Source organism: Struthio camelus, chromosome W (assembly GCF_040807025.1).
Source record: "Struthio camelus isolate bStrCam1 chromosome W, bStrCam1.hap1, whole genome shotgun sequence".
Lineage (NCBI taxonomy): Eukaryota > Metazoa > Chordata > Aves > Struthioniformes > Struthionidae > Struthio > Struthio camelus.
The window spans coordinates 7,589,357-7,595,343 of record NC_090981.1 but is presented as its reverse complement, the minus strand read 5'-3'; the positions used below and the strand labels follow the sequence as shown (position 1 = coordinate 7,595,343).

The window sequence follows — 5,987 nt, the reverse complement described above, 5'->3', positions numbered from 1 at the left end:
TGAGTAGATAATTACAGTTTCTTCTGTCTGGCAATTGATTATTTTCTCTCCATACAGAAGGCAGAGACTAGCAGACACCTCTGAAGTCTTCCCTTGAAAATAGCTTTTCCTGCCTTAATTTGATCTTGCATTGTTTTTCCTACCAGATTCGGTCTAGTCTGCTTTACTTCTGTTGGCCTTCCTCTGTCGTGCTATTATTTCTCTTGTGTTTTGAGTTCAGTTCAAGCTTCATTGCTCCCTGTGGGGCAGAATTACATTGCGCTGAACCAGTTCCTCTGCTAATCTTCATTCTCAGGTCCACCCCCAATCCGGCCTTCCTCCCATACTCCCTTGGTACTTCTGTCCTGCTCCTGAGTTGCACAAGCAATTTTTCAGGGAGTTGAACTTAACCAGAAACCAGACTGGACTATGATTTTCTCTCTTCTACCCCCAAACAGGAACGGAACTTGAATCTGTACTTTGAAGTTTTGTTAAACTTGAATGGGGCCTTTAGTCCCAGTGGAACCTGGACTAAAAATTTGTTTGTTGGGTGTCCCCTGCCCCTTTCAGCCGCCCCTTTTCTTTTGGAGCATTTCGCTGAAGAGCCGTCAAAGATAAAATTGTGAAACAAAGTAGGTCATGTCTCTGGCTAAGCCAGGTTTTGCCTGGTTTAGGTCCAGCCTCAGACTGACTCTGCAGACTGGAGTCCTACCTCTGCCAGCAGTCAGCTGCAAGGGTTGGCTCCCAGACTGTAAGCTGTTTTGGGCAGAGGGTATGTTTGCCCTTTGGAGCGAGCTGTGCAGGCTGCTGGGTACTGAGCTGGCAGTCCAAAATGGCACGGTGCAAGGGAGCCAGAGGCAGATCTGGCTACACCTCTCGCTCTTTGTTCTTCCTAATCGGAGCAGAGTCAGGGAAGTTCTGAGATTTGCTCTCATGAACTTCAGCTAGCAAATGGCAGAGCCATCAGCTCATGACTGAGCAGAGATGATGTTTCTTTGCAAAAAACACAGGGGAATATTGATGTGAAATCCTCATAACTTACTCATTCATCTCTTTATTCCCCAATCATAACTAACCATTCCCTTTACACTTCTTCAAGGAAAAGCAATCCAGACTGTTCCATAACAACAGGCCAGTAACATCCTAATGGCTCTTACGCACTGGAGTATGTAATTATAATGGGGTCAGTGGTGAAACGATGATTTGTTTTCCAGCATTGAACGCACAGCTGTAATACCCAGACCTTTTTTTTGTGCTTCCTCCTGCAACAGCTCTCTTGGCTTCTCAGGTGTGTCTCACCACAAAACAGATGAAACCGTTTTCTCTCTCCAAATTAGCAGATTTGCCTGAGAACTGTCATCTGTTCTTGTGAAGCAGTCATACAAGGAAACATACCGTGAAGCATTGGTGATCTGCAGATTCTCTTCTGTTCAAATTATGTAGGTAAGTATTAAATGGTTTAGGCTCAGGCCCAAGCAGAATCAACTTCTGAGCTTTCATCCTGACTCACTAGCAACCTCATATCTTTCCTACAGCATTTACCTCTTGCTGCCCGGTTTGCCCACCAGTAAAATGTGGTTAATTGCACAGGAATGCAGAAGCACTTCGTAAGGGAAAGCATGATCTCTTTAAAAGACACTGGTAAACTCTCATCTCCTTTACTAGGTCTAGGACTTCACTATGTTTGTGAAGAGCTTCCCTGGAGATGTGGGAGATGTTTGAGGTGGGAGGGAGGCAGGGGAGGATAACTGGATCTCTGTTGTGTAGGAAATGGAAGAATTTGTACAACATCTGTCCACAGAAAAGCTTTCTAGACACTTAGATGGGCCACTGAGAGATAGCAAATGGTCAGGAGATGTAATGTTATTGTGGTAAAAATTTTTCCTGGTTAACTGTTGTGGCACTAGGGTAATTAAACTCCTATCTTGGATTAGTACCCTCATTGTTTCCCAAAGACAAATGTGAAGATGTGTTCTCTTTAGGATATAGACTAATGGTAAGAGGTCACAAATCTGACTGAATAACTGCTGTCATTTTATAAAATAAGAAAAGAATGAATGAAAAGAGCTCTAACATTCATCAAGGAGAGAATTAGCCATATCGTCCACAGGCACAGATATGATAATCTCTTGTATACTCTATCAGAAACAGCCTGCATGCCTGTAAGCACTGGCCCTATCTTTCTCTCTGATCTTCCATTCACAGGCTAGATCACAGGAACTGCCAGGGGACAGAAAGGGTATGAAATCTGGAACGGCTTCCCCAGCAAGAGGATTGCCCTTCAAACAGCTTCCTCGCTTTTGCCTCTATCCTGGGATGTAATTGGGCTTCATTCTTCTCAGGACTGAAAGGGTCCTATAAATGAGGGTATGCACAGCTTCCAAAGTGGTGTATCCAGCAGCATTTTGCACTATTTCTTCCCCAGTCCTGAAGAGTTGATCTGTGGTAACTATACAGAGACACAGGATATTTATAAACAATATCATTATCTTGTTTAAAAACAATACAAAATTTACAGCAACTGAGGTTTCCTTGTTTTATCCTAGTTCCCCTCCATCTGGAATTTGCTGAAATCTACAATGACTGTAGCATTAACCTAAACTGGCTAAAGTCTTTGAGAATGACTTGTCTCTGCCTGTACTAGCTGCAAAGATTTGCTTTATATTTATATTGCAAGGTCCTGCACCTAAGGAGGAATAACCCCAGGCACCAGTACAGGCTGGGGGCTGATCTGCTAGGGAGCAGCTCTGCTGAGAAGGACCTGGGAGTGCTGGTGGACAACAAGTTAAGCATGAGCCAGCAGTGTGCCCTTGTGGCCAAGAAGGCCAATGGTCTCCTGGGGTGCATTAGGCAGAGTGTTGCCAGCAGGTCGAGGGAGGTGATCCTGCCCCTCTCCTCAGCCCTGGGGAGGCCTCACCTGGAGTACTGTGTCCAATTCTGGGCTCCCCAATACAAGAGAGACATGGCACTACTGGAGGGAGTCCAGCGGAGGGCTACAAAGATGCTGAGGGGACTGGAGCATCTCTCCTATGAAGACAGGCCGAGGGAGCTGGGCCTGTTCAGCCTGGAGAAGAGAAGACTGAGAGGCGATCTCATCAACGTGTATAAGTATCTGAAGGGGAGTGTCAAGAGAATGAGGCCACTCTCTTCTCCATGGTGCCCAGCAACAGGACAAGAGGCAATGGGCAGAAACTGACACACAGGAAGTTCCACCTAAACCTGACAAAAAACTTCTTGACTGTGAGGGTGACAGAGCATTGGAACAGGTTGCCCAGAGGGGTAGTGGAGTCTCCTTCGCTGGAGATATTCAAAACCCGTCTGGATGTGATCCTGGGAAACATGCTCTAGAGGACCCTGCTTGAACAGGGAGGTTGGACTAGATGATCTCCAGAGGTCCCTTCCAACCTAAACGATTCTGTGATTCTGTGATTCTGTGATTCTGTGAAAAATTGCTGCATGCTGGTGCATCTAATGTAAGTTATCTATTATTCACACCACATTTTCTTTTAATATTCATGCAGATTTCCTTTGGCATAACCTACTGTGTCACAGTTAATCCAATAAAAACCAAATGTAGCTCAGCAAAACACCAGTTGATTCCAGCCTTCTGATAATTATTAAAGACTATTTCACACTGGTTCCTTTAATCAATGTATTTCCCCTTGGATATGATAGTGTTCCTCTTTGAAGCTTTCAATCCTCCCAATAGATTCAGGGGAACATTCAGGTACATTTTTAAGTCTCTGCGTCTCTGAGGCAGAGTTCAAAGAGCACAACAAGCCATCACAGGTTTATCCTCAAAGTCTGACACTGTTTGTTTGATGTATGGTGACTTAAAAAGTCATCTCTATCAAAGCATGTGTTTGCTACCAGTCTTTTGAATCAGCCATTTATCAGCTAATCTGTGTGTGTCCAGCTTACCTGCTAACAACTCCAAGGATAGAAGTCTCTCTTCTCCCAGACTATTGATTTGATTCCTCTCTCTAATTTCATACTGTTTTGGTATCCAGTTGTTGAGGCAACACTTTACCTTATAAAATGGGCACGGATGCAGCGTTCTGATGGATGTGAGAGTGGAGAGCAAATTTTTGCAGCAGTATGGTTCCAGCAGGACTCGCCTTTTGCTTGCTCTTCTGTCCTCTTCAGCAGCTGCCTGCTAGGGTTCATGAGACGCACATGCAGTGCTGCAGAGCCTGCATTTTGCAAATCTATAGCTGTAATGTGTCGATAAGGGTGGTTTTATAATGAAGATAAACAGTGGTGTTTCACTTTTATTCGTCAATGGTTGGCAATAACTGGCTTTCTTCACTTGATGAGGAAACGTGAAGAATTTTTGTATGTATTCAATATTTTACTGGGGCAGGGGCATGACAAAGGGACTCAAACTGTATACCATAACTTGGAAAAAATGAACCAGTGCTAGTTACATTGTGGTACATGTTTTTCATAGGAATGTTCCTATGTAGTTGTAGCTAGTGCTGAGGAGACTTGGGATTTGTGCTGGCACATAAAACCAAACTTATTTGAAGGAAGGAAAAAAAAAGTCTGCCTAAGGATGACCTTGTTACCTGTTTTATGTGTCCATCTGCCTGTAAAAACAGTGGTGGTGGTGGGGGACACACTTCATAATTAACCATAGTTTATAAAATTCCTTGTAGATACAAGATAGGAGGTCTGAGGACCTTGTCTGCCTGTCATAGACCAGTAATCTAATTCTTTGTGAAACAATAGTGTCCATCAGCTATCTCTGATCACATTAAGGTAGAAGTGGTTCCCTTGCATCTTTTTCTGCAATCCATCCTTCTTTTGGGAAGTAGTATGTCTGAAGTCAATGAACTATGTTATGGTATCTACCAAGATTGTTTCCCCCTTGCTTCAGTCTTCCCCCTGAAGCAAAGCTGATGGTATAGAGTGGGCATGAGGGGACAGAGAGTTTGGAACAACATGCTGTGATTTTTCTGATATGCGTTAAGTTTAATGGCCCTTGGAAATGTTTTCTTCATATTGGCCAAAAACAAGTTTACCTTTCCGCTTAACTAAAACTGAGCATGTAAAAGTGATGTCTCCCTTTGCTGTCCTCGTAGTGGTGTCAGTGGGAGATTTATGAAATACTCGGACCTACAGTCTAGTCTAGACTTTCATTACATTACATTACATTACAGCTCTTAATGTGTTACGAAACTGAGTGTCGGTCTAACTTTGTAGAACAGGCCTCTTAATTACAACTGTCTCCATGAAAGAAAAAAGATTCCAAATGTTATTAAAAAGTATGTTAAGGTGTGCAGACACCAGCGTCTTTCCTTTCTGTCTTTTTAATGTTATGTGGTTCTCTCCTGACAATTGTTTTCTCCCATATGAACTAAAAAACAATGTATATCTGACCTATAATCCCAAGGTATTAGTTGTGCCAATTCTACAAATTGCTTCTACTATTAATTAATCTGATCTAATACCTTTCCCTACAGAAGTGTCTGAGAGCACTGGTGTAAAGTATGCTATTACTTCTATACAAGAAGGAAAATGTTTATCTGGAACAACAGAAAAAGCCATTGAATGGTTCCAGTGGCAAAAAATAAAGGGGATCATGAAGGTACCTGAACAGTGCAATTAATCTCAAGAAGGGAGCATGCCCCACATACTTTGTACCACATGTAAAACTAGTGCATTTGATGCCCCCCTCCCCCAGCAATGGATTAAACAGTTTTCTAAAAGCCTTTATTTTACAATTTTGAGAACTCTTTCTTTCCTATCCCTTTATGTTTTTGTTAAGCTTTTAAGCTTTGAATTGTCATTTTTGCTGACTTCTTCCCACGTTTTACTTCAAAAGCATCGGATACGCAGACACAACGCTACGTAGTGTTATTCAGGAGAATCTGGATTGTGAAACCAGCAGTCCCAGCCAGCTGGGGCTGCCAGGATGATATTTTAATTCCTTGGGGAATGTAAGTTCTCTTGCTCAGGAGTACTGAGCCACCACCATCATCGCAAGCACCCATGACACCATGCCA

General features: G+C 43.0%; 1 long non-coding RNA gene across 1 annotated transcript; it reads left to right on the top strand.

The window, feature by feature from the left end:
- Nucleotides 1-977: 977 nt before the first annotated feature.
- Nucleotides 978-3,718, top strand: LOC138064315 (uncharacterized). The gene is made up of 3 exons (XR_011137574.1): nucleotides 978-1,422; nucleotides 1,515-1,620; nucleotides 2,185-3,718. It is a non-coding gene; the product is annotated as an uncharacterized lncRNA (long non-coding RNA).
- Nucleotides 3,719-5,987: the final 2,269 nt, after the last annotated feature.